The 25,381-nt window shown below is 56.0% G+C and overlaps 1 protein-coding gene across 2 annotated transcripts in view; it reads left to right on the top strand.

The window, feature by feature from the left end:
* The first annotated feature begins 4,368 nt into the window (after positions 1-4,368).
* The window catches only part of SLC4A4 (solute carrier family 4 member 4), a 136,138-nt gene continuing 115,125 nt past the window's right edge, over positions 4,369-25,381 (top strand). The window contains exon 1 of one of the 2 annotated variants that reach the window (XM_054172484.1): positions 4,369-4,535. The gene's annotated coding sequence lies outside the window, so the exon portion shown is untranslated. Of the gene's footprint in view, positions 4,687-25,381 lie in introns of both variants that reach the window. The other variant, XM_054172483.1, reaches the window with a different exon arrangement.

Raw genomic sequence — 25,381 nt, 5'->3', positions numbered from 1 at the left:
AGTGCAGGAGCTGCCAGTTCCCATCTAGCTCAGCATCTCCCCTGACTGACAATGCTGTGGTCAGCAGCAGCAGCTTCCGAGGGATCCACCAGAAGTGCTGCAAGATGTATTTAGGGAACAACCTGCCCAGGGGGGGAAAGTTTTCCCCTGCCAGCCCCACTGAGCAGGAGCACTTTGTAAACCCTCTCATTTTCCTCCCCCTCCTCCCCTCCCTTGGGCTCTGCTCCTTACCCACCAGCATGTCAAACGCTGCCATTGACAACCGGCCCCGGTGCCACCTCACAGGAAATTAATTCCTGGCTATCAGTGGGCATTCAGCTGGAGGTGGCATCCTGTTGTGTGCCCTCGTGGAGGGGAGGGTTTTATTGCCCTGCTGGGGAGCAGGAGGCTGGCTGTGGCTGAGGCTGTGGGCACACCTTTCCTTCACAAAGTCTTTGTGTTGCGGGGCTGAAGCCAGCAGACTTGCAAGGCAGGTTTGGAGAGGCAGCCAGAGGCTTCCCAAGCAAACCCCTGCTGTGCTGCCTCCTTTGCAGGGTTCTGCTCCTCAGGTGGGACCAGCTCCCTTGGGCCAATCACCCAGAATCAGGGAATCATAGGAAAACAGAAAGCACAGAGAAAATGGAGTGATGCTCAGAGAGACGGAGAACCTCCCCTGTGGGGACAGGCTGGGGGAGCTGGGGCTGCTCCAGCCCCAGAGAAGGCTCCAGGGAGACCTTAGAGCAGCCTTCCAGTGTCTGAAGGGGCTGCAGGAGAGATGGAGAGGGACTTTTGGCAAGAGCTGATAGTGACAGGATGACAAAGAATGGATTGAAGCTGGAAGAGGGCAGATTTAGACTGGAGATGAGGAAGAAATTGTTGCCAGTGAGGGTGGGAAGACACTGGCACAGGCTGCCCAGGGAGGCTGTGGATGCTCCCTCCCTGGAGGTGTTCAAGGAGAGGTTGGATGAAGCCTTGAGCAAGCTGTGCTGGTGGGAGGTGTCCCTGCCCATGGCAGGGGGTTGGAACTGGATGATCTTGAAGGTCCCTTCCAGCCCATCCTATGATTCTGTGAATTTGCCTCCTCTTGCCCAGTGTGTGCTTTCACAGGGGGTGAGCAGAGAGGCATCAGGGGGCTGGACTGGGGCTCTGGGAAGTCAGCTCCCCTCTGCATGCTGAGGGCAGTCACAGCCAGCTGAGGCAGGGCATCTGCAAAAGGCAGAACCTGCAGGGGGGGTGGAACTGGATGACCTTTAAGGTCCTTTCCAAGCCAACCCATTCCATGATGCTCTGAGGAGGTCCATCCAGAGCAGAGGTGTGGGACAAGTCAGCTGTAGCAGGTGGGGGTTGGGGCTGTCAGTCACAGTGAGAGGCAGGCTCCTGAGGTCATTTCACCTGGGGGTTTCTCTGTGCATCGAGTGCCCTCATTTCCCAGCTTGGCCAAGCTTCCCTGCCTCAGCTCTTGATTTGAGGACCTCCTGCAAATGATTTCTGTGGGGGATTAGATCATTAATTAAGTGCAGGGCTGGTGCCCTTACAGGCTGATGTAAAACTGTGCATCCTGATGTCAAAACGTTTCTCAGGCAGCAAATTGGATGCAGAGGTTTAAGATGACAGTATCTGGAGTTGCAGGAGATGGAACTGGTGTGGGGATTGTTCAGATTTGTTAGTTTAAGCAGCCAGCTGCTGAGGACCATCCAGGAGGTGCTTTCACTGAAGGATCTAAACACTTTGGGAAGGATTCTTGGACCTCCATTAGCTATCTAAGTGGCCAGCCTCTGAGGCAGCTAACATGTCTGTTCTCCAGGAGCTTCCCAGGTGATTCATGGATGGATGTGAAATTGAAGGTGCAAAGGAGCTGGAGTGAAAGGATGGAGAGAGCAGTCCCTGACTGAGCCACGGGCTGTGTCTTCCCTGGTGAGACCACAGCTGGAGCGGTGTGTCCAGTTCTGGGCTGCCCAGCTCAAGAGGGACAGGGATGTGCTAGAGAGTGTCCAAGGGAGGCTGTGAGGATGCTGAAGGGCCTGGAACCTCTGTGTGATGAGGAAAGGCTGAGAGCCCTGGGACTGGTTAGCCTGCAGAGGAGAAGGCTGAGAGGGAATCTGACGGGTGATGGGCAATGAGAAGAGGCCAGGCTCTTTGCAGTGGTGTCCTGTGACAGGACAAGGGGCAATGGACACAACCTGGAAGGCAGGAAGCTCCACCTCAACATGAGGGTGCTGGAGCCCTGGAGCAGGCTGCCCAGAGAGGCAGTGGAGTCTCCTTCTCTGGAGACTTGTGAGGCCCATCTGGATGTGCTCCTGTGTGAGCTGCCCCAGGTGCCCCTGCCTTAGCAAGGGGGTTGGACTGGATGACCTCTGGAGGTCCCTTCCAACCATTACCATTCAGTGCTTCTCTGATTTGGAAGAGAGGAAGGTGTGTGGCTGTTTGGGTTAGGACTTGAGCATCCACAGCTTCTCCAGTGACGTAGTGCTTTGCTTTTATTCAGAGAGGGGCTGCCATGAGCGCAGGGGAAGCACAGCTCCAAGCCATCAGAGTCATTGCTGTGCTGGCAGCCACCCACTGCACACCAGCTGATGGCTCCACACAAGGTACTTAAGGAATTTCATTTATTAAAGCGAGCAGGGGAGCTCAAATTCCTGACCAAGTCGTGTGCAGACCAGCTGAGGTCTCTCAGGAAATCACCAAACAGGGGGTGGGGGCGGGGGGGGGACAGTGGCTTAAAGGCAATTCCCTGTGGCCAGGGGCTGGGGGCAGCAGCGGGGGGAGAGCAGAGGCGCCAGCAGCAGAAGGGAGAGAGGGAATTCCACGGGGAGAGGGCTCCTGCAGTGCTCCCCCTCCAGCCTGCAAGTGCTGTGTGGCTTCTGTTGCTGCTGCTTTGCCTGCCCAGTGCATTGTGTTGCAGAACTTGGACGGGTGACAGGAGGGCAGCTTGGCGGCTGAGGAGCAGCTGAGGAGGCAGTTGCCGTGTGGTAATGCTAAACCTCGCTGCAGAAGGGGAGTTTTGCCTCTGCAGAGCCACAATAGTCCTCTTTGTTCCCCTGGCTGCTCCTCTGCCACCTCCCTGTCAGCCCTTCGTGGAGCCTGGGCCTGAAGGATCTCCTGTGGCCCTCATCAGCGTGGCCTGGGGAGGGATGCTGAGCGCCAGAGCTCAGTGAGCAGCAGTTGGGATATTGGTGCTAGCTCTGCTCTGGAAGGATCTGTCTGAAGGCTGTGGATAGAAGAGAGTGTGTGTGTGAGAGAGGGAGGGGAATTAAGCCAAATGAAGACCACTCATGTGGGCAGCAAAGCCTGGTTGGTGATAGCTGCATCCAAGAAGGACATGGAACTGTTGGAGTGGGTCCAGAGGAGGCCATGCAGGTGATCAGAGGGCTGGAGAACCTCTCCTATAGGAACAGGCTGAGAGGGTGGGGGCTGTTCAGCCTGGAGAAGAGGAGGCTTCAGGGGAGACTTCCAGTACCTGAAGGGAGCTACAGGAGATCTGGGGAGGGACTTTTTGCAAGAGCTCATAGTGACCTGAGGAGGGGCAATGGCTTTGAGCTGCAGGAGGGGAGATTGAGGCTGGAAATAGGAAGAAATTCTTGCCAGTGAGGGTGGGGAGACACTGGCACAGGCTGCCCAGGGAGGTTGTGGATGTCCTCTCCCTGGAGGTGCTCAAGATCAGGCTGGAAGAGGCCCTGAGCCACCTGGGCTGGTGGGAGGTGTCCCTGGCCATGGCAGGGGTTGGAACTGGATGATGTGGCCAGCAGGAGTAGGGCTTGCTCTGGATCATATCCCCAGATGCTAGCCAGGTTTTGTGTTGCCAGTGATGGGGCTCCTGCCATGTGTTCCCTGAGGGACTGCAGCCTGCACTGAGATCTTGTGGGGAGCCTGCTGTCTGTCCCCACGGTGACTCCACGATCTTAAGGGTCTTTTCCAACCTAACCCAGCCTCTGATTCTCTGACATCCCTCTTTGTGTCCCAAGGCAAAGCATCCACCAGTTGCTTTGCTGGGTGGCAGCTGGGCACCTCCTGTGCTGAGCAGGAGGGTGGCCGTCGGTGCGTGGAGGGGTGGCTGTAAAACCCCAGCCAGCAAGTGAAGAACTGATGGGAAAAGTAACGCGGGGTAGCTCTGGGGACACCGCTGCGCTGGCAGAGGGCTGGGGTGCCCGGGGAGCTGTGCTGCAGGAACCGCTTCTGCTCCCTCCGGGGCCAGCCTCTCCCCTCGCTCCCCCGCTCGCCGAGCACCTGCCCCGGCGGGGCTGGGGGCGGAGAAGCCGGGCGGCCCCGCGGCCCCACCAAGCCCCAGCCTCCCCCCTTCGCCAGACTCCTCCTCCGGCCTCCCGGCCCCGTGACGCTGCGAGCGGCGGCCGAGGAGGGGAGCGGGGGATGGGATGGGACGGGATGGGAGCGGGCAAGGGGACGTCCGAGCTTGCGGGCGGCTTTAAATGCGGCGGGACCGGGGCGGGAGCCGCTAGCACAGCCCAGCCGCCGCCTCCGCTTTGCGCTCGGCCCCGCCGCTCCGGAGCCACCGGCCAGGAAGGGCAGAAGCGGGGGGGTGCGTGTGCACCTACGGACAGGTACGGAAAGAGCTGCGGGAGGGCGGCCATGCCCCGCACCGCCCGCTGAAGCCTCCCCGAGCCGCTGCCCCGCCGCTACCGCCGCCGCCGCTGCCCCGCAGCCCCCGCCCGCCGCCAAGCTGGAGGAACGCCGAAAGCCCGAGCCCCGGAGGTGAGCAGGGGAAGGGGGCTCGACCGGGAAGCGCAGCACCTGCCCGCCTGCCTCCCTCCTTCCCTCCGGCTGCCTGCCGTGGAGCCGGGGGTGGGCAGCGGGGAAGCGCCCGCAGCCCGCACGGCCAGGCAGGTTCCTGCCCCTCGCGTCCCTTCCTGCGGGGTTTGGCTCTTTAGGAGCCCGAGGCTGGTGCTGGGCGCTTGGTGAGAACTTCGTAAACGTTTCGCTGTGTTTGAAAACTTTCTGCTTCCAGCCCCCACCTTCAGCAAGCTGTCAGCAGCCCAAGGGAGCAGCCCCTGTTTAATGCGGGGGACAGAATGACCTTCGAGGGTCCCTTCCAACCTGATGCGTTTCTGTGATCCCTCTGTGAGATCTTAGTTCCTCTCAAGTTCTCGGTGTCCCACCTGGTTAGCCACCTGGGATGTTTTCCCAGCTGAGAGCGGGTCCTCGCTGCTTGTTTTCCCTCTTGGGTGAGCTTCCTGCTAAGCCCTGCAGCCCAGAGCTGCTCTGCTGGAGCGCACACATGGAAATGAGGATTTAATCATCCTTTTGTTCCCCTACCTCTGTTTTATTCTTTCTTATTGTTATTTCTTTTAACGTAGGCACGGTTAATTAGGAGTGGATTTCCCCTGGGTTAGGGGTGCATCCTTGTAGCTCTTGCGTTCAGCCTACTCGAACGTGCCAGGAGCTTCCTGGTATTGCTCCGTGTGGGAAAAGCTGCCGGGGCTCTGTGCTCCGAGGAGAGCGCGGCTGTGCCTTTGCCAGGAGCTCCGTCTGATCCTCCAACCAGGAATATTGCCCAGTGCTCTGACAGTCAAAAGGAAATCGCTCGCTCAGAGAGCAAGCTGCAGAGACGCCCCTCACCCCCCGCCCCGCTCCCCACCTCGTCACCACTGAAGGCTCCCAAACCCCAGCTGCTATTTCATGCCAGGCTTAATTTTTGTTGCAAGATGCAGACTGAGGAACCGGGGCTTGTTTGTGTGCCTGTTGACGTGCTCCACAGGGATGTGAGCTGGCTCCTCACAGCCTGGACTCCCCCTTTGCCTTGCCTGCCGTTCAGTGCTGGAGGGAGAGCTGAAAGACCTTTCTCTGCCAGCGACTTCTGCTGGGGCAGATGGTGGAGTTCAGCTCTGCAAGGCTTTTTGCTTCAGCTGGTGGGGTTTGGCTCTCAGGAGCTTCACCTCTGAGTGTCGGTGTGATCTGGAGGCTGATCTCCAAGCTGCAGGGATGCTTTTTCTGGTTTCCCCACCACCACCCCCCTCAGATGCAGGCATGAATTGAACTCAGGCTTGGAAGTCTTTTAGAGCAAGTAGGGGAAGGATTTGCCTGTAACTTACCCTTCCCTCCTGCTGGGTGTGAAATTCACAGCTGGAAAAACAGTGGCTGGGCTTTACGAGGAGGGAAGAGGTTTCTCTGAGCTGCCTTTCTAGGCTTCCAAGGGGCTGGCAAGTGTAGAGGAATGACCCCCAGCCCAGGAGGAGCTGGCATGTGGTGTGCTGCTGCTGTCCAGAGTTGAAAGCAGGGTGAGAAGGAAATCTAGACCAGCTTTTTTTTTTCCTCCTCCTTTCTCAGCTGAAGGGAGGAGGAGGGATGAAGTTTCCATTTGTGTGCACAGGGCATTCCTAGCAAGTTAACACCCTGTACACATCCCTGCGGCTCCCGGCGAGGTCCAGCAGGTTTGGCTGCAGCTCACAGCTGTGAAGTGTTTGCCTTCTCCCTTCCGTGTCATGGGGTTACACCTGGCAGCCCCCCTGCAGCCAGCCAGCTCCATCAGCCCCTGGGCTTGTGTTGGGCTGTTCCTCACAGCAGGTGCTTGGGGATTCCTAGAGTGGTTTGGCTTGGGAGGGACCTTAAAGATCTTCCAGCTTCCACCCCCTGCCCTGGGCAGGGACAGCTCCTGCTAGAGCAGGTTGTTCCTAGCCCTAGGCAACCTGGCCTTGACCACCTGCAGGGCAGGGGCATCCACAGCCCTCCCGGACAGCCTGCCCCAGGGGCTCAGCACCCTCAGTGTCAACTATTCCTCTTCCTTCTCTGCAGTCTGCATCTCCCTCTTTGAGTTCCCCCCATCAGCCTTTGTCCTGTCACCACAGGCTGTGTCCAGGAGCCTGTCCCCAGCCTCCTGCTCAGCCTCTCCAAGCACTGAGAGGGCAGCAGAAGGTTTCTCTGGAGCCTTCTCTTCTCCAGGCTGCACAACCTCAACTCTCTCATCCTGGCCTCGCAGCAGAGGAGGAGTTTGTAGAGGAGCTTTCAGAGTGTGCTGTCTGAGTCCTGCTGTGGGTGTAGGGCAAATGCTGGTTGCTGATGCCTCAGCTTGCTGGGAAAAGGTTGAGTTTGTCCACAGAGGGAAGAAAGAGCATCCCAGTGAGGTGGGAAAGCCTGGAACTGCTTTTGCTTTCTGCTTCCCCAGGGGTGCCTTGGTCCTGTGCAGAAGTGGTGTTGCAGCAGTGGTGGAGGAGCCTTTTGTGGTGGTGTCTGAAGGCCTTGTGACTGTGCTGCCTGCTTGGGCAGCCCAGTCAAGGTGAAGCTGGGAGGTGTTTTGGGTGAGGCTGTGGATGAGGCTTAGCTGTGTGAGAAAGGAAAGGGCAAAGCTGTGTTTGTGTTGAGGGCACAAAGAGCTGTTTGGAAGTGGTGGTTCTTAGAGAGCTGGAGGTGGTGTCCTGCCAGAGAGAAGGGCTTGCAGAGGGGAGGTGTTGCCTTGATTGAGCAAAGATGCAGTGGACGAAGTTGCTGCTTCAAGGGAAGTGTGAGAATGGTCTCAGGCTGTGCCAGGGGAGGCTTAGGTTGGAGATGAGGAAAAACTTCTTTGCTGCAATAGTGGTCAGGGGTTGGAACAGGCTGCCCAGGGAGGTGGTGGAGTCCCCATCCCTGGAAGGGTTCAAGAAATGTGTGGCCATGGCACTCAGGGCCATGGTGGTGTTGGGAGGAAGGTTGGATTTGATGCTCTTAGAGGGCTTTTCAACCTTAATGATTGTGTGCAAACAGTTTGTTCCTGTGAGCAGGAGAAGCAGTGTTTGTGTGTGTGCACTTCAGCCACCCCTGCCAGGGAGGCTTTGACAGCCTTCAGAGTTTTTGGTGCTTTTAACTCTTAAACTGATTTCACTGTTCTGCACATCCCCTATCCAACAGGGCATGGATCCCCCTCAAATTCCTCCTCATGGATTTGGAGCATCAGGCCAAGGCTTCAGCCCGGGTTGGCTGCGTTGAAAGCATCATTCAGAGCATCCTATCTCCGGGGCTGTCGCATCAGGTCCTCTCCCCTGTGAGGCTGATAAAAATGACTTCATTGCCTCAGATAGCATCCTTGTCACGCTCCAGTGACCTGCCTTCCCCTTATTTTCTTAGATTTAGAGTCTGGACGCTTTGCTTTCAGCAAATTAAAAGCTTTCTGATAACTCCTATCAGGTTTGCTCGGACCGAGTCAATTAGCTGCGTCCGGCTTCACATCCATTTAGGAGGCTCAAAAGTGCTCTTTGTGAACCCAGGAATAGCAGCTTGCGGTTCAGGTTGATAAAGGAGCCTGTCTCCATCTCATTGTGCTGCTTCTGGTGGCTTTTGTGATCCTTCTAAAGAGCAAACTGGAAGAGGGAGGCAGCTTTTGCTCTTAGCTTCGTTCTGAGCCGCAGCGAAAGGCGTTGGGAATGTTGTGTCCGGGTCTGTCTGGGCTCCCTGGTTCAAGAGGGACAGGGGAGAGGGTAAAGGGAAAGCAAAGAGGGAGAAGGACAGCTGGAGAGGGGATAGAAAAGGGCTGCAGAGGTGCTGAGGGGACTGGGACATCTCTCTGATGAGGAAAGACTGAGATAATTGGGACTTTATAGGCTGGGAAAGAACAGCCTGAAGGGGAGGGTCTCATCAATGCTGATCAATACTTCAAGGGTGGGTGGCAGGAGGATGGCACCAGGCTTTGTTCAGAGGTGTCCAGTGACAGCACAAGGGGTGGCAGGCACAAACCTGACCATCAGAAGCTCCATTTGACCATGAGGAGGAACTTCTGTAATGTGAGGGTGCTGGAGCCCTGGAGCAGGCTGCCCAGAGAGGTGATGGAGTCTCCATCTCTGGAGAGATTCCAACCCCACCTGGCTGTGTTCCTGTGGGACCTTCTCTAAGCAAGGGGGGGTTGGACTGGATGATCTCCAGAGATCCCTTTCCAACCTCTCTCATTTTGTGGTGCTGTGAGCAGCACTAAAATGATCAAGGCTGTGGGGAAGTCCCACAGCCATTCAAAGCAAGGCTTCTTCACCCCTCTCCTTGAGCTCTGGGTTGCAGTAGCATCTCTTTTCCCCCGAGTTAGCTCAGGATTGTGTGCAGTTTGTAGCAGCAGTGCCTTTGGTTGGTGTTGGGCAGTGCTGAGGGCAATGAGCAGCACCCATAACTGGTGATGAAGCAGCAGGTGCTGCAAGGAGACAGCTACAGAGCTTTAACAATTGTTGGTTAAAGCCAGTTTGCAGCTTGCTGGAGTCCTCACTCTTGGGTAGATCTCTACCATCAGCTCTAGCCTTTGATGACTCAATGTCAAAAGAGTGGCTCCAAGGAGTGGCCTTGGTCTGTCAGGTCAAAGCTTGCATGGAGAGATGGAGCTCCAAGATACCAGGCTGAGGAGTTAACGGTGAAGCCTTGAAGGTGAAGGGCTGATGTTAGTTGTGATGGAAAAGCCTGCTGTGAAACAGCAGCAGCTGGTGCAGCACCATCAGCTGGCCCTTTGGGGGTCGAGGAGGAGGCTACCTGAGGACCTGCTGAGTCAGGAAGCCCCATGGTATCATTTGTCCTCTTGGTTCTCAGTGACCTGATTACATTAAGTGGAAGAGATGGAAGTGTCTTGGAATCATAGGCTCACAGGATGTTAGGGGTTGGAAAGGATCTCTGGAGCTACTCCAGTCCAACCCCCCTGCCAGAGCAGGAGCAGAGAATCCAGCACAGGTCACACAGGAACACATCTTAGGGGCTGGAAGGGACCTCAGGAGATCTTCCAGTCCAAGCCCCTTGCCAGAGCAGGGCCACAGAATCCAGCACAGGTCACACAGGGACACATCCAGATGGGGCTGGGAAGGCTCCAGAGAAGGAGACTCCACAACCTCTCTGGGCAGCCTGCTCCAGGGCTTTATGACCCTTGCAGTGCAGAAGTTCCTCCTCATGTTGAAGTGGAACCTCCTGTGCTGGAGTTTATATCCACTGCCCTTTGTCCTATCCCAGGGTGCAAGTGAGCAGAGCCTGTCCCCTCCCTCAGGTATTGATAGACATTGATTAAATCCCCTCTCAGCCTTCTCTCCAGACCAACCACCCCCAGGGCTCTCAGCCTCTCCTCACAGGGCAGTGCTGCAGTCCCTGCAGCACCCTCACAGCCCTCCCTTGGACTCTCTGTCCCTCTCGAACTGCTTCTTGATTTACTTCCCTGCCCTTAGCTCCTTGCACAAGAAACTTCTGAAGACAGAATAGAATAGAATAAACCAGGCTGGAAGAGACCTTCAAGATCACAGTGTCCAACCTATCATCCAACACCACCTAATCAACTAAACCATGCAACCAAGCACCCTATCAAGTCTCCTCCTGAACACCCCCAGCGACGGCGACCCCACCACCTCCTCAGGCAGCCCATCCCAATGGGCAATCACTCTCTCTGTGTAAAACTTCCTCCTAACCTCCAGACAGGTTTTTCCCTCCCCAGAACAATCAGCAGAGGTGATTTGATGCCTCCCCAAATCAGAATCCTTTGGAGCTGTGGCTCGAAGGAGCTCCCAACGCCTGCATCCCAGGAGCGTGTGCTGGTGGCAGGGCTCACTCTGTCGTAGAAGTGAAGTGAAAGGCTGGAGTGGGATGATGGGTTTTGGTTTGAAATGAGTATTGTGTGTGTGGAGAGAGAGAGAAAAAATGGCTAAAGATGCAATTGCTGCTGCTGAGGAAATCCTTGGAGGGTGGGGAGTGTTCCAGATCACAGCATTTTAAACCCTGCCTCTCTTATCACGCTTTGTTTATAGGCTAAACAGCCAGGGTGCTCTTTTGCTACAATGAAAGGTTTGCAAAACACTCTCTGTTAAATTCTGACTTGAAGTCAGCCTCAATTGCCCTTCCCTGAGTACTGAGCCCATACTCTTTTTTTCCCACAAGGGCTTGCAGTGATGATCTGTAAGGTCCCTTCCACCCTCCACGCATCGCCTCCAACTGCAAACCTGAGGTGGTTGGTGGAGGTAGCTCCTCAAGTGTCTTCTTGTTAAGGCTGGGGATTACTAAAATCACTTTATTGTTAATGATAAGAATTATTATTACATGATAAGAGTTATTATTAGTGATAAGAAGGCGGCAGAGGGGCTGTTCCCAAAGGCCTGCAGGGACAGGACAAGGGGCAGTGGTTTGAAATGAGAGCAGAGCAGATGGAGATCGGGGGTGAGGAGCAAGTTGTGCACCAGGAGGCTGCTGGAACCCTGCAGCAGGCTGCCCAGGGAGGGGGTTGAGGCTCCATCCCCAGAGATATTCAAGGGCAGGCTGGACAAAGGCTGTGAGCAACCTGATCGAGTTGGAGATGTCTCTGCTGAGTGCAGGGGGGGTGGACTGGGTGAGCTCTCAGGGTCCCTTCCAACCCAATGCATTCTGTGACTGTAGCCTCAAGCCACAGCCCAGGAGAGGTGTGGGGGTCTCCATCTATGGAGGTGGTGAAGAGCCACCTGGCTGTGTTCCTGGGTGACCTTTTCTAGGTGCCCCTGCTTTGGCAGGGGGCTTTGCCTCGGGCTCCAGGGGTCCCTTCCAACCCCTACCATTCTGCATGTCAAATCCTCACCTTTCCTCCAGTGCTGCCCTTTTGGCTGTGTTGTGGAGCAGGAGCCAGGAGCAGAACCTGCCCTTCCCCACTGGGGCAGGAGCTGGAAGCTTTCCCTTTGTCTTTTCCCCTTCAGCTTTTTTTCCTCACTGAGGAACCTCTGGAAGGTTTCCTGATCTCTCGAGCGTCTCAAGAGGAGCTCTGGCAGGGGTTTAGTGAGCTGAGCTGTCCCCTTTCAACTCTTAACCTTGAACAGAAGGTTGCAATAGTGAACTGCTTTTATTGTCCCTGTGACTATCTTAACACTTCAGACGCATCGTCAGCCCTCCTGCGTAAGCGCCGGGGATCTTTCATCGAGGTCGTTAACGGTGAGGAGCCTCTCTCTATGTTTAGAATGAGGTTGGGAAATAGCTGCTCAGTAGCTCAAGGAAAAGTGTTTGAGCACGTTAAACCTGCCTCATGGCCCTGGAATGGAGTGAAAGTGGATTGCTGCCACGCAGAGAGCTGCCTGCACCCAGGTTTTGCTGCGCCCTCGGAGTGGATTTTCACCCAAATCCTTCTGGAAGCTGAAGGGTTTGATGGCACCTCCAGGTCTGGCAGCTCCTGCGGTTTCCTTCAGGCACCCTCTGCACGGCCCTGCGGCTCCCGGCGAGGTCCAGCAGGTTTGGCTGCAGCTCACAGCTGTGAAGTGTTTGCCTTCTCCCTTCCGTGTCATGGGGTTACACCTGGCAGCCCCTCTGCAGCCAGCCAGCTCCATCAGCCCCTGGGCTTGTGTTGGGCTGTTCCTCACAGCAGGTGCTTGGGGATTCCTAGAGTGGTTTGGCTTGGGAGGGACCTTAAAGATCTTCCAGCTTCCACCCCCTGCCCTGGGCAGGGACAGCTCCTGCTAGAGCAGGTTGTTCCTAGCCCTAGGCAACCTGGCCTTGACCACCTGCAGGGCAGGGGCATCCACAGCCCTCCCGGACAGCCTGCCCCAGGGGCTCAGCACCTGCAGTGTCAATCATTCCTCTTCCTTCTCTGCAGTCTGCATCTCCCTCTTTGAGTTCCCCCCATCAGCCTTTGTCCTGTCACCACAGGCTGTGTCCAGGAGCCTGTCCCCAGCCTCCTGCTCAGCCTCTCCAAGCACTGAGAGGGCAGCAGAAGGTTTCTCTGGAGCCTTCTCTTCTCCAGGCTGAACAGCCTCAACTCTCTCATCCTGGCCTCGCAGCAGAGGAGGAGTTTGTAGAGGAGCTTTCAGAGTGTGCTGTCTGAGTCCTGCTGTGGGGGTAGGGCAAATGCTGGTTGCTGATGCCTCAGCTTGCTGGGAAAAGGTTGAGTTTGTCCACAGAGGGAAGAAAGAGCATCCCAGTGAGGTGGGAAAGCCTGGAACTGCTTTTGCTTTCTGCTTCCCCAGGGGTGCCTTGGTCCTGGGCAGAAGTGGTGTTGCAGCAGTGGTGGAGGAGCCCTTTGTGGTGGTGTCTGAAGGCCTTGTGACTGTGCTGCCTGCTTGGGCAGCCCAGTCAAGGTGAAGCTGGGAGGTGTTTTGGGTGAGGCTGTGGATGAGGCTTAGCTGTGTGAGAAAGGAAAGGGCAAAGCTGTGTTTGTGCTGAGGGCACAAAGAGCTGTTTGGAGGTGGTGGTTCTTAGAGAGCTGGAGGTGGTGTCCTGCCAGAGAGAAGGGCTTGCAGAGGGGAGGTGTTGCCTTGATAGAGCTAAGATGCAGTGGATGAAATTGCTGCTTCAAGGAAGTAGCAGCTGAAGGAAGTGTGTTTGAGCATGTCAGACCTGCCTCATGGCCCTGGCCTGGAGTGAAAGTGGATTGCTGCCTCGCAGGGGCTGCACGCACAGAGTTTGCCGAGGTCTCCGAGTTGGTGTCTGTGGCTTTTAGCCAAACCCTTATTAAATGTTCATGGTCTGATATCACCTCCAGGTCTGACAGTTCCTGCATTCAGTGGACAAAGAGCACAGCTAAAGGACAGCAGCCCTGCTCAACAGACCAGCCTGTGTGTCTCTGCAGGCAGAAACAACAAACAGTGAAAAAATAGATGGGCACTTTGTTCTCTTCTGTCCCCAGCTCCAGAGCCTTAATGGCACAACAATGCAGCCTGCAGTGCCCTGGGAGATGTCCCACAGGGGCTGGTAACGTCTCATGATCTCTTAGGCTTGGGCTTGTGAGTAATCACCAAGTTGGAGGAGCATTGTGCTGGGCTCAGCCCTCGAGGGTGGTGCTGGGCAGAAGCAGTGCCTTTGAGGTGCTGCTGACAGGCACCCAGGTGAAGGGCACTTCATCTGGAGAGGTGCACAGAGGAAGCCTGGGAGTCAGGAGCTGTGCCAGCAGGAGGTAGCAGCGTGGTCTTCACCACTGCTGGTGCTGTGGACTGGTCCCTTGCAGTCCCTGGGTGTTCATTCCATGGGGCTGCTGCCTTTGACCCTCCCAAGCGCTTCAGCACAGATGACTTCTGGCCTTGAAGCAGCTGAACTGATGGCCCTTCAGGTCCATGCTGAAGTGCTGGGCTGGCTTCAGTCCTGTGTGAGTAGCTCCCCTGGTATGAAGGGGAGTAATGGATGGTGAGGTAGTAGAGCGAGTGGAGAGAACAGATCAAACGGGGTCGTAGGGGTTAGGAACAAAGTCTAGATTGCAGCTGTGAGCTGCTCCTGGGGTGGGGTAGGAAATGAGTGGAAAACCAGTGCAAAGTCTTCAGGGCATCTTTGATTAAGGACCTGGAGGGTGGTGTTGGAGAGAGGTGGTGGAGTTGAATATTCATTTAGGATGGAATATTGCACTGGGATCATCCAGCCCAGCGGCCTAGGTTGTGTGCTCTGTCACCTTAGCCCTGCCAGATGGCATCACTGCTTGTGGTGGAAAACCATCCTGAGCAGGCAGATGTTTAGCAGTGTTGGCTTTCAGTGCTTTCCATTGCAGAGTGGGTTTGCCTGGGCTGTGCTGCTGGCACATCCATCACCGACATGTGCTTGGAGAGCAGAGTTTCTTCTCTCTTCAGAGCAAGAGGTGATTCTGCAGGCCTGTGATACGTGCAGAGATCTTCCCATAGCTGTAAAGGCTTCTCAGGGTGCACTTGATGTTCTCTACCTCTTTCTGGAGTGATCAGTTTAGACATGGGAAGCCACAGTTGGGTTTGAGGAGGAAGAGGAAGCTGGCTCCTGTGAGGTGTGACCTTCAAGGGCTGGGATGTTACAGTCAACCATCCCCAGGGAAGGGCATTTTCACATCTTCCCTGGGTACATCAGAGTCCTGAGCATGCTCTCCTGTGAGACAGGAGAAGTGTTTCAGTTACTTCAGTGGAGGAAAAGCTGCAGCTGTGCCTGCTCTGGGGCTTGGAGTGGGCAAAGGCTTCCTTTGCTGAATGCATTGGTCTGCCTGATGCTTGGCCCTGCTTCATACAGGTGGCTTGGGAGAGGAACTGAACTGAAGCCTGAAACATTAAACTGAGAGTGGATCCCTAAACAAATACATACAGGGTGCTCTTCTAAATGGTGTGTGGGGTGGAGGAAAAGGCAAGAACCACCTGAAGAAGGTTCAGCTCAGCCCTGAATGCAGAATGAAGGCTCCATAGATGCCTTGGGTCGCTCAGGTGTGCGACTGAGAGTGTGTGAGAGCAGAAGCTCAGGAGGGCTGAGAGGGAAAGGAGGGATCTGTCCTGTGCCAAGCTCTCTTTGGCCCTGGCAGTGTCACTGTTGGGTCTGTGAGTGGGCTTTGGTGTGCAGAGCCTGGTGGCTCAGAGCTTCCCTGGCTGGAAGCCGGGTGGGCAGCGTGGGGAGCGTCCGTGTGCCGTGCCGGGTAAGAGCGGCTCGGGTCTAGCTTCTGCGTGGGCCCTTGCTGCTGCCCAGTGGCAAGGAGGCTCTGCTGGGCTGTGTGGCAGGACTTGGATTTTCCACCTTAGCAGGGCTCTGAAGCTGAGCCTGAGAGCCTGCTAGCGTGGAAAGAATGTGAGCAAGCCTGGGCTTGAGCACAGACTTGAGCCTGTGCCCCACTGACAATGTAGGCAAGCCCAGGCACCCTTCCTAGACTATTGTGGGCACTCAACTGCAACCGTGATGCTCTGACTCCTCAGCTCCCTGCCTTGCTCCTCTTTGCAGCGGGAGCAGGCACGTAGCTGTGGTCACCACACTCCAGTTTAAGCCAGGCTGGGCTCTGTGGAGCTGTGTCTGAAGCAGTGAAGCAGCAGGAGCTGCTGCAAGAGAAAAAGCCTCCATGCTTCCAAAGTTTGGGTTGGATCACCCAGCCCAGCCCTCTGCCAAAAATGGGATGTAGCCTCTATCTGGTGTGTGTGGGGGGGTGGGGAAAGGGAATGCTCTGCACAACAGCTCCATGGAAACCCCAGCTCTATCTTAGCAGCATCAGAACCCTCTCCAGGCTCTGAATGAAGGGAGCTCAGGTCTCCAGCTTTTAAATTAATTACTGAAATTAAAGATCAAGCTCCAAGAGCCCAGAGCCAGTGCAGCTGACTGAACATTAGGGGGAGAAGTTAATTTATTAAAAAGCATTTGCAAAACCAACTTGAAGCTCATTGTGCTCAAAATTCTCTCTCCCAGCAAGCAGCCTGGATGCCCTCTGAGTGCTGGTGAGCTGGGGGTGTGCATGGGTTTGCTGGAGTCCTGTGAACTCTGGAAGCTTCTGTGATTCCTCCAGGTGAAACCATCTAGTTCATCCATTCATAGAGCAGGATGGGTTGCAAGGGACCTTAAAGATCATCCAGTTCAACCCCCCTGCCATGGGCAGGCACGCCTCCCACCAGCCCAGGTTGCTCAGAGCCTCATCCAGCCTGGCCTTGAACACCTCCAGGGAGGGGACATCCACAACCTCCCTGGACAACCTATGCCAGTGTCTCCCCAGCCTCCCTGGCAAGAATTTCTCCCTACCTGCAGTCTCAATCTTCTCTTCTCAAGCTTCAATGCACTGCCTCTCATCCTCTCACTACAAGCCCTTGTTGAAAGTCCCTTTCTTGAACTTGTCTCTGCTTTTGTTTCTTCCTTCTAAATGCTGAATGAGACCTCTCTGCATTAAGGATTCCTGCTACCATAGCACCTTGGGTGCAGACACTTAGCATTTCACTTGGGGATGCTGCTTGATGGCCACGGTGGTGTTAGGCTGACAGATGGATTTGATGATGCTCTCTGCCTTGGTGTGTCCACAGCTGGAATATTGTGCCCAGTTCTGGGCCCCTCAGTTCAAGAAGGACCTCAGGGAAGTGCTTGAAAGAGTCCAGTGCAGAGCCACAAAGCTGCTGAAGGCAGTGGAACAGCTCCCTGCTGAGGACAGGCTGAGGGAGCTGGGAGCAGAGGAGCCTGAGGGCTGCCCTCATTCCTTAGTGCAAGCTGGAGCAGAGGAGGTGCCACAGGAACATAAGGACAAACTTTGTCACTCTGAGGGTGCTGGGGCCCTGGAACAGGCTGCCCAGAGAGGTTGTGGAGTCTCCTGCTCTGGAGACATTCCAAACCCACCTGGATGTGTTCCTGGGTGACCCTGCTCTGAGAGCAGGGCTGGCTGATCTTTGGAGGTCCCTTCCAACCCCTCTCCTTCTGTGACCTTGGAGGTCTTTTCCAACCCAAAGGATTCTCTGCTTGTCCTGGGGAGCCTTGCCTTGTAACCCAGTGACCTGACAAAGAGGTCAGCATGCTTCTGGATGTGACCCTTAATTCGAAGTCCTCAGCCCTACCTGTGACGTCTTGGGGCTCTGCTATCAGCCCCAACTTCTATTTCATCCTTCCTGGCCTGTTCCTGGAGCAGTCATTCCACTTAGCAATAAAACAAAACAGCCAACAAAGAGTATGCAAGATAGTGGGTGCAGATAAGTGGGGGTTTAATCTGCCTTTTACCTTTACACAGCCTCCACTGCAGTGTAGGTCCCTGCTCTTTGTGCACAAGGCTCACCCAGACCTGAGGTGGTGACCTGAAGATTGATGAGCTGAGCTCAGCCCATAGCTGGTTCTGCCCAGGGGGGTTAAATAATGTGCCAGCAGTGACTGTTGGGATGTGTGGGACTTGGCCACAGTCACCCAGGGCTTACCTTTTATCTCCCTTGTTTGCTGAGGCCCTTATCAGCCAGAGGACAAAAGGCAGCTTCAGAGCCAAGCTCTGTTGAAAATTAGCTTGAGCTGGCCACCGGCATGCAGCTCTTGTGGAATGAGGTGTCCAGGGGAAGGAGGGAAGGGCAGGCCCCAGGAATGCTGGAGGGGAAGGCTTTCTGCTGGGTTGGGGATCAGCAGGGGAGATTTGGGATGGGCACTGAATCAGCCAGCTTGGAAGAGACCTCCGAGATCCAAGTCCAGCCGATCGCCCGACCCTAACTCACCAACCAGACCGTGGCACCAAGTGCCTCATCCAGGCTTGTCTTAAACACCTCCAGGGGTGCTGACCCCACCACCTCCCTGGGCAGCCCATTCCACAACAACAGAATCACAGAGTCATCCAGGCCAGCAGGGACCTGAGACCATCAAGCCCAACCATCTCGCCAGCAGCACCCAGGCTGTCACCGTGCCGTGTCCCCAGGCACCAGATCTAGAGGGAGGGCTTTCAAACGCCAGGAGGAAGCTCTTGACAATGACAGTGGTGGAGCCTCCTTCTCTGGAGGCATTCAGAACCCACCTGGATGTGTCCCTGTGTGAGCTGCCCTGGTTGACCCTGCTCTGGCAGGGGGGTTGGTCCCTTCCAACCCCTAAGGTTCTGTGTGAAACACTGGATCAGGTTGCCCAGGGGTGTGGTTGAGGCCCCATCCCTGGAGACACTCAAGGTCAAACCTGATGTGGAGGTGGCAGGGAGGTTGGAGTAGGTGATCTCCAAGGTCCCTTCCAACCTGAGCCATTCTGTGGTTCTGTGTTGGTGCTCCCTGCAGGGTGCTTGGACAGGATGGCCTTTGAGTGTCCCTTTCAACCCACTGCATTCTGTGGCTGTAGCAGCTACAGAGAGCTGCCCAGTGCCCAAGTGCTGCCCAGGCTGGGCAGGTCCTGCCTGTTCCCTTCCTAGCTTGACTCTCATGGACAGCACATCATAATTCTCATGCTCTGATTAAAATCAGCCTTCATGTGGAGTGTGTAAACCTCAGCTGTGGCTCTTGAATCCCAGAATCAAAGGCTTGTTTCACTTGGAGAAGCCCTCCAAGGTCACCCAGTCCAACCATCAACCCAACCCCACCATGGCCACCAAACCATGGCCCCACCTGCCATGGCCACAGGGTTCTTGCACACCTCCAGGGCTGGGGACTCCACCACCTCCCTGGGCAGCCTGTTCCCACCCCCTGACCACAGGATGCTTTGGAGTTCAGAGCTCCTGCAGCAGGATTTGGAGTTCTGCAGAGGTCAGGAGGAAGAAGGGGGAAAGAACCAGGGAGCTCTTCTGGCAGAGTCACCATTCCTGGAGGTGTTTAAAAGCCATTTGGATGAGGAGCTTTGGGACATGGTCCCAGAGCTGTGTACAGGGAGATGTTAGGCTGTGGTTGGCCTCAGCCATGCTGAGCTCTCTTCCAGCCAGGCTGTTGTGTGATATGACTAAGCCTATTTTGGGGCTGCTTTTAAGTGGATGTCATCTAGAGGACAGTCTTGTTAAAACTTGGGAGCTGCCTGCTCAGCAGTTGGGTTGTGTGCTCTTGGCTGTGGTTGGAGGAGACAGTCACTCTGGCCTGAGGGCATTCAGAACCAAATTAAGAACACAGCTCTCCCAGGAAGCAAAATGCCAGTCCAGAGGCAAGCTCATTTTGCTGGTGAAGGCAGCCTTGAACCTTTCCAAATGGATTTGACTTTATGCAGGCTCAGGAGCTGTCTGCTTGTGCCACTCTGCTTGTATGCCATGTCATGTTCCTCCTGCTTGGAGTGGGTGTCCTGGTGGCACAAGCAGCCAGATCGCTGTGGGTGACTAATGCACCCAGAACTCAATCATGTGCCCCATGCCTAGTCTGGGCCAGGCTCTTGTTAAGGGCTAATTGATAGTCTGCAGGTTCAGTTTAAAGATCAAGGGCTTGGTCTGCTCTTCTCTGGCACCACCTGCTGCAGCCAAGGTGCTAAGTGGGTCAGTGCAGGGCATTACTCACCTGGCTCTATCAGTGGAGCTCAGGGAGGGGCAAGGGGGTGCCTGGAGGAGGTGCTGTGCTCCACACACCAGTGACCTGCTTCTTATCTTGGGGGAGGGTGCAGCTGATGATTGATGGCCATGCTGGCTGAGTGTGAGCCAGCAGTGTGCCCAGGTGGCCAAGGAATAGAATAGAATAGAATTAACCAGGTTGGAAAAGCCCTTCCAGATCATCCAGTCCAACCTCTCACCCAGCACCATCTCATCAACTGAACCAGGGCACCAAGTGCCTCAGCCAGGCTGGTTTTAAACACCTCCAGGGATGGTGACTCCACCACCTCCCTGGGCAGCACATCCCAATGGCCAATCTCTCTTGCTGGGAAGAACTCCTTCCTACCATCCAGCCTGAACCTCCCCTGGCACAGCTTGAGACTGTGTCCTCTTGTTCTGGTGCTGCTTGCCTGGGAGAAGAGACCAACCCCCAGCTGGCTACAACCTCCCTTCAGGGAGTTGGAGAGGACAGGAAGGTCTCCCCTGAGCCTCCTCTTCTGCAGCTGGAAGGGCTGGAGCATGACCAGAGGTGGGCAGCAGAGCTGGGGAAGGGTCTGGAGAGCAGAGCTGGGGAGGAGCAGCTGAGGACTTCTTCAGCCTGGAGAAGAGGAGGCTGAGGGGGAGACCTCCTTGCCCTCTACAGCTGCCTGAGAGGAGGCTGCAGTGAGCTGGGGGTTGGTCTCTTCTCACATGCAACAAGGGACAGGACCAGAGGAAACAGCCTCAGGTTGTGCCAGGGGAGCTTCAGGTTGGACATCAGGAAAATTCTCTTCCCAGCAGGGGTTGTGAGGCACTGGAAGAGGCTGCCCAGGGAGGTGGTGGAGTCCCCATCCCTGGAGGCACTGAAAAGAGGTGTGGATGTGGTGCTGAGTGGGGCAGCAGTGGTGGGGGTGGGAGCTCTGGGTGAGAGGTTGGACTGATGATCTCCACTGTGCCAGCTCTGGGATTGCTTCTGTGGTCTCCATGTGCTTTCCCTGGAGGTGCTGCCCAGTGAGCTGTGGGTGGGCTCTCCTGAGTGGTCGTGGCAGTGAGGTCCCCTGGGCTGTCCTTCCCTGCCAGTGGCCATCAGTGCTCCATCACAGCTGTTTGCTCTGCCTGTTGATCTTGGCAACCCCCCCTGCCCCCATGAGCCTGCTCCTCTGATTCCATGGCCTGGAACTTTGAGTAGCAGAAGAGGAAGTCTGGGGTCAGACCCAGCTGCTGTTGTCCCAGCAGCCTGAGCTGAGAGCCCCCAGAAGGCAGCAGCAGGCTCTCCTCCAGCGGTGCCGGGGCTCTGCTGTGCCACTGCAGCTCGGAACTGTGCCCTGCAGTCACATCCCTGCCGAGGGACCCTCGGGGGTGTCGTCTGGGAGGGGCCTGCACCCTTTGGGTGCTGTGCTGAGCTCTGGGGGCTGTTGGGAGCCAGAGTGGCTGCTGGCTTGGTGGTGCTGTGGGCTGGGAGTGACGTTCTTCTCTCCTCCTGGCTGGGAGCTTCAGTCGGTGGAAGTGATGAAATTCTTCTTGGGTTCAGTTTATTCTCAGCTTGGCTTTAAAATAACTTTGCTTTGGCTTGGCCCTGCCCTCTCTCCCCTCCTCTCTGCAAGTGTTTCTTCATCTTCACTCCACTTGCCCTGCTTTGTGGGTTGCCTTTTGGTGGTGGTGTTTTGGTTGTTGCTCTTTGTTTGTTTGTTTGCTTTTTTTTCCCTTCCCCTCCTTCCTTTTGTCGTTGGGGCTTTGGGGTTGTTTTTGTCCCTCCCAGTGCAGCTGTGGTGGACACAGAAGGGGTGTTTGGCTGCAAATGAGTTGTTTGCATTCCTGGCCATCAAGCCTGGCTTAGTTTTGATTGACTATTATTAAATTAGCATTTTCTGCATGCACTGGGACCGATGCCCATGACCTTCAGAAGAGATTTTTGTGTCATCCCCTTCCTCCTCCCCCCCCTCCCCGAGGAGCAGGCACCATCAAGTCCTCTGGATGAGCAGTTGCCACTGGAGGGTGAGGTTAGCTTGGAGCACTGCAGTCTCTGGAGGCCCTCTGGTTTTCTGGCTTTGCCTCCTGGTTGTTGTCTCTCCTTGCTGTGGATGATGTGTTCCTGCTGACATGGGATGGGGTGGCTGTTAGCTGCACAGCACATGCTGGAGCTGCAGGAAGGATCCAGAGGGACCTAGGCAGGCTCAGGAGAACCTCCTGAGGTTCAGTGAGGCAAAGGAAAAGATCCTGCACCTAAGCTGATGCAATCTTGGTTATCAGTCCAGGCTGGGGGATGAGGAGGTTGAGAGCAGCCCTGCAGAGAAGGATTTGAGGTGCTGGAGAGGAGCCAGCACTGGGCACTGGCAGCTCAGAAGGCTAAGGGCAGCCTGGGCTGCATCCAAAGCAGTGTGGCCAGAGCTGGAGAGAGGGGATCCTGCCCCTCTGCTCTGGGGAGACCTCATCTGCAGGGCTGTGAGGAGCTTTGGGACCCTCAGCACAGGAGGGACATGGAGCTGATGGAGAGGGTCCAGAGGAAACCATGAAGATGATCAGAGGGCTGGTCTTCAGCAGCTGGAGGGTGCTGAGGAAGGGGATGGGGAGGTGAAAGTGCAGCTTGAGGAACTGTGTGGTTGAAAGTAGGAAGTGGTTCCAGAGCAGGGCAGCAGAGCTGGGGAAGGGTCTGGGGAGGAGCAGCTGAGGGAGCTGGGGGTGTTCAGCCTGGAGGAGAGGAGGCTGGGGGGAGACCTCATTGCTCTCTATAGCTCCCTGAAAGGAGGCTGCAGTGAGCTGGGGCTTGGTCTCTTCTCCCTAGTCTCAGGTGACAGAAGGAGAGGCAATGGCCTGAAATTGTGCCTGGGGAGGGTTAGGTTGGAGATGAGGAAAAATGTCTTTGCTGCCAGGGGGTCAGGGGTTGGAAGAGGCTGCCCAGGGAGGTGGTGGAGTCCCCATGCCTGGAGGGGTTCCAGAGCCCTGTGGCCATGGCAGTTGTGGCCATGGTGGGGTTGGGTTGGAGGTTGGATTCATTGATCTTAGAGGGATTTTTCCAACCAAAACAACTCAGGGGCAACCTTATAATGGCCTTCCAGTACCTGAAGGGGGCCTACAAGGCAGGTGGGAAGAGGCTTCTTTTACAGTGGTTTGTAGTGACAGGATGAGAGGCAAAGGATTGAAGCTGGAGGAGGGGAGATTGAGGCTGGAGATGAGGAAGGAATGGTTGCCAGGGAGGGTGGGGAGACACTGGCACAGGTTGGGTTGAAGGTTGGCCTCAGTGATCTTGGAGGACTTTTCCAACCCCAGCAACTCTGATTGTAAGCCAGCAGGAGGAGGGGAAGGTTGCAGCCTGTGATTGCAGAGGGGAAGTGGAGACCCACGTTGGCCTCAGGCATTCTGTGCTCGTGGGGGTGTGTTGTGTGCTGGGGGTTATTGCCCTGCAGGGGAGCCTTGTCCCCCAGCAGAGTGCCCTGGGGGTGGGATGAGTGCAGGAGCTGCTTGGTGGGACTGGGAGCGCTGGGCTGCTTTCCCAGGAGCAGAGCAGGTCTGGGCTGCTGGTGGCACTGGGTGTGCTGCCCCACCCCGCATTGTACACACTGCCTGTTCTTGTGCTGAGTGGGAAATGGACTTAAACCCAGGAACTCCCAGGTCAGATAACCCTTTTCTTTATGAGAGGCAGGCTGGCAGGGCTCAGGCACCAGTTCACATTCTCCTCTCTAGGTGGCAAGCGCTGGGTCAGGGCCGTGCTGCCCATAACTCGCTCCTCTGGAGGCAATGTTCAGCAGAGGCTGAAGAGTTTCCCACAGCTGCTCTTTCCTGCTCCAGCTTCATGGATCCCTGTGTGGTTATGTGGCAGTGGGGGCAGATCCCCTCTCTGGCACTCCTGGAGTGCTGGTGGACACCAGGATGCCCATGGGCCAGCAGTGTGCCCTCATGGCCAAGAAGGCCAATTCCATCCAGGGGTGCAACTAGAAGATCAAGGGAGGTTCGGCTCCCCCTCTCCTCTGCCCTAATGAGGCCACAGCTGCAGTATTGGGTCCAGTTCTGGGCTCCCCAGTTCAAGAGGGACAGGGGCTTGCTGGAGAGGGGAGAGCAAAAGGCTGCAGAGATGCTGAGGGGACTGGAACAGCTCTGTGATGAGGAGAGGCTGAGAGGATTTGAGCTGTTCAGGCTGGAGAAGAGCAGCCTGAGGGGGATCTCATCAGTGCTGATCAATACCTCAGGGGTGGGTGGCAGGAGGATGGCACCAGGCATTGTTCAGTGGTGCCCAGGGACAGCACAAGGGGTGACAGGCACAAACCTGACCATCAGAAGCTCCATCTGAACATGAGGAGGAACTGCTGTGATGTGAGGGTGCTGGAGCCCTGGAGCAGGCTGCCCAGAGAGGTGGTGGAGTCTCCATCCCTGGAGACATTCCAACCCCACCTGGCTGTGCTCCTGTGGGACCTTCTCTAGGTGCCCCTGCCTTGGCAAGGGGGGGTTGGACTGGATGAGCTTTGGAGGTCCCTTCCAACCCCTGCCAGTCTTTCCTTCTGTGATCAGATGCTCTGGAGGCCTTGTAGCCCCTTCCCAGCTGCCTGCTGGGCTGATGCAGAAGGCATGCCTGTAAGGCAGCTCTGGGGCCACGATGCCCAGTCCCAGGACACAACTCACTTGGGCACAGCCCTTTCCCCAGGAGCTCTCCCAGGAGGCTTGAACAAAGAGCAGCAGCTCCTTAATAAAACAGGCTTGGTTTTAAATAGACACCAGGCACGTGGAAACAAAGCTCTCCAGAAGGAGCCCTCTGCAGCAGCTCCAGCTGAGGTTTGTTGAGCCTCCCCTCCTGCACTGAATTATAGATCTGTTGCATGCTCCTCATCTGCTTTAAGTGGGGCAAATGTGTGCTGTGTGGCTCCAAGTCATCTCTTCATATTAGACTTCTCCTCCAGCCTGCTCTGAAAGGCTCTGGCCTCCTGCCACTTGCCTGTTGTGGAGCTGCTGTGGGCTTAGGATCACGGACTGGAGATGAGGAAAAACTTCCTTGCTGTGAGAGTGGTGAGGTGCTGGCAGAGGCTGCCCAGGGAGGTGGTGGAGTCCCCATCCCTGGAGGGGTTCAAGAAGAGTGTAGGTGTGGGGCTTCAGGCTCTGGGTTAGTGGTCATGATGACTGGGTTATGGTTGGACTTGATCTTATAGGTCCTGTTGCCCTCCCCTCTCCCCCTCTCCCCTTGCCCTCCCCTCTCCCCCTCTCCCCTTGCCCTCCCCTCTCCCCCTGCCCTCCCCATCAGCATGCAAAGCTGGCCCCCCAGAGGAGTTGTGGAGCTGAGGCAGTGGCTGTGTGAAGCAGCAGAGCAGTGAGAAGTTGCTTACAAGGCACGAAACTGTCACCCAAACACTGCAGGACAGGACTTTGTCAGGGGAATAAATAGCAACAACCCAGCCCAACCCCTTCCCCACTCAGCTCCTGGAGGCTGTCTGGAAACAATGATTTGTGGCTTTTTTTCTCCCCCTTTTAAAGGAAGAATCCAGTGCTGAGCTCTGCTTTCAAACCTGACACCATTCTGCCTCTGGAGGAAAGGGGTTTGGTGGGTGTGTGTGATTTATATTTCATGGCTTTGGAGCAAATGAAGCTGCAAAGGTGCCTGGTTTATGCTGGCCTCAAACAGATAGCTTCAGAGCATTCCCCCAGCCCCACATCCCTCCTTCCTGTTGACTTCCACAGCTCCTGAAGCTCCTACGTCAGTGCAGCCTTGAATTCCCTCCAGAGTCTCTCTCTCTCTCCCCTCTCCTGGCTCCTAGCTGCATGAAACAGGTGTCAGGCACTGGAAGAGGCTGCCCAGGCAGCTGGTGGAGTCCCCATCCCTGGAGGTGTTTAGGAGCTCTGGGGATGTGTGGCTTGGTGGCTGCTGACTTATCCACCACGAAGTGCAGGCACAACCACATTTGGAGCTGAATGCTCTCTAGGCTCAGGGGATGGAAA

Source organism: Dryobates pubescens, chromosome 24 (assembly GCF_014839835.1).
Source record: "Dryobates pubescens isolate bDryPub1 chromosome 24, bDryPub1.pri, whole genome shotgun sequence".
Taxonomy (NCBI): Eukaryota; Metazoa; Chordata; class Aves; order Piciformes; family Picidae; genus Dryobates; species Dryobates pubescens.
Note: the sequence above shows the minus strand (reverse complement) of the source record. Positions and strands in the feature narration are given on the sequence as shown.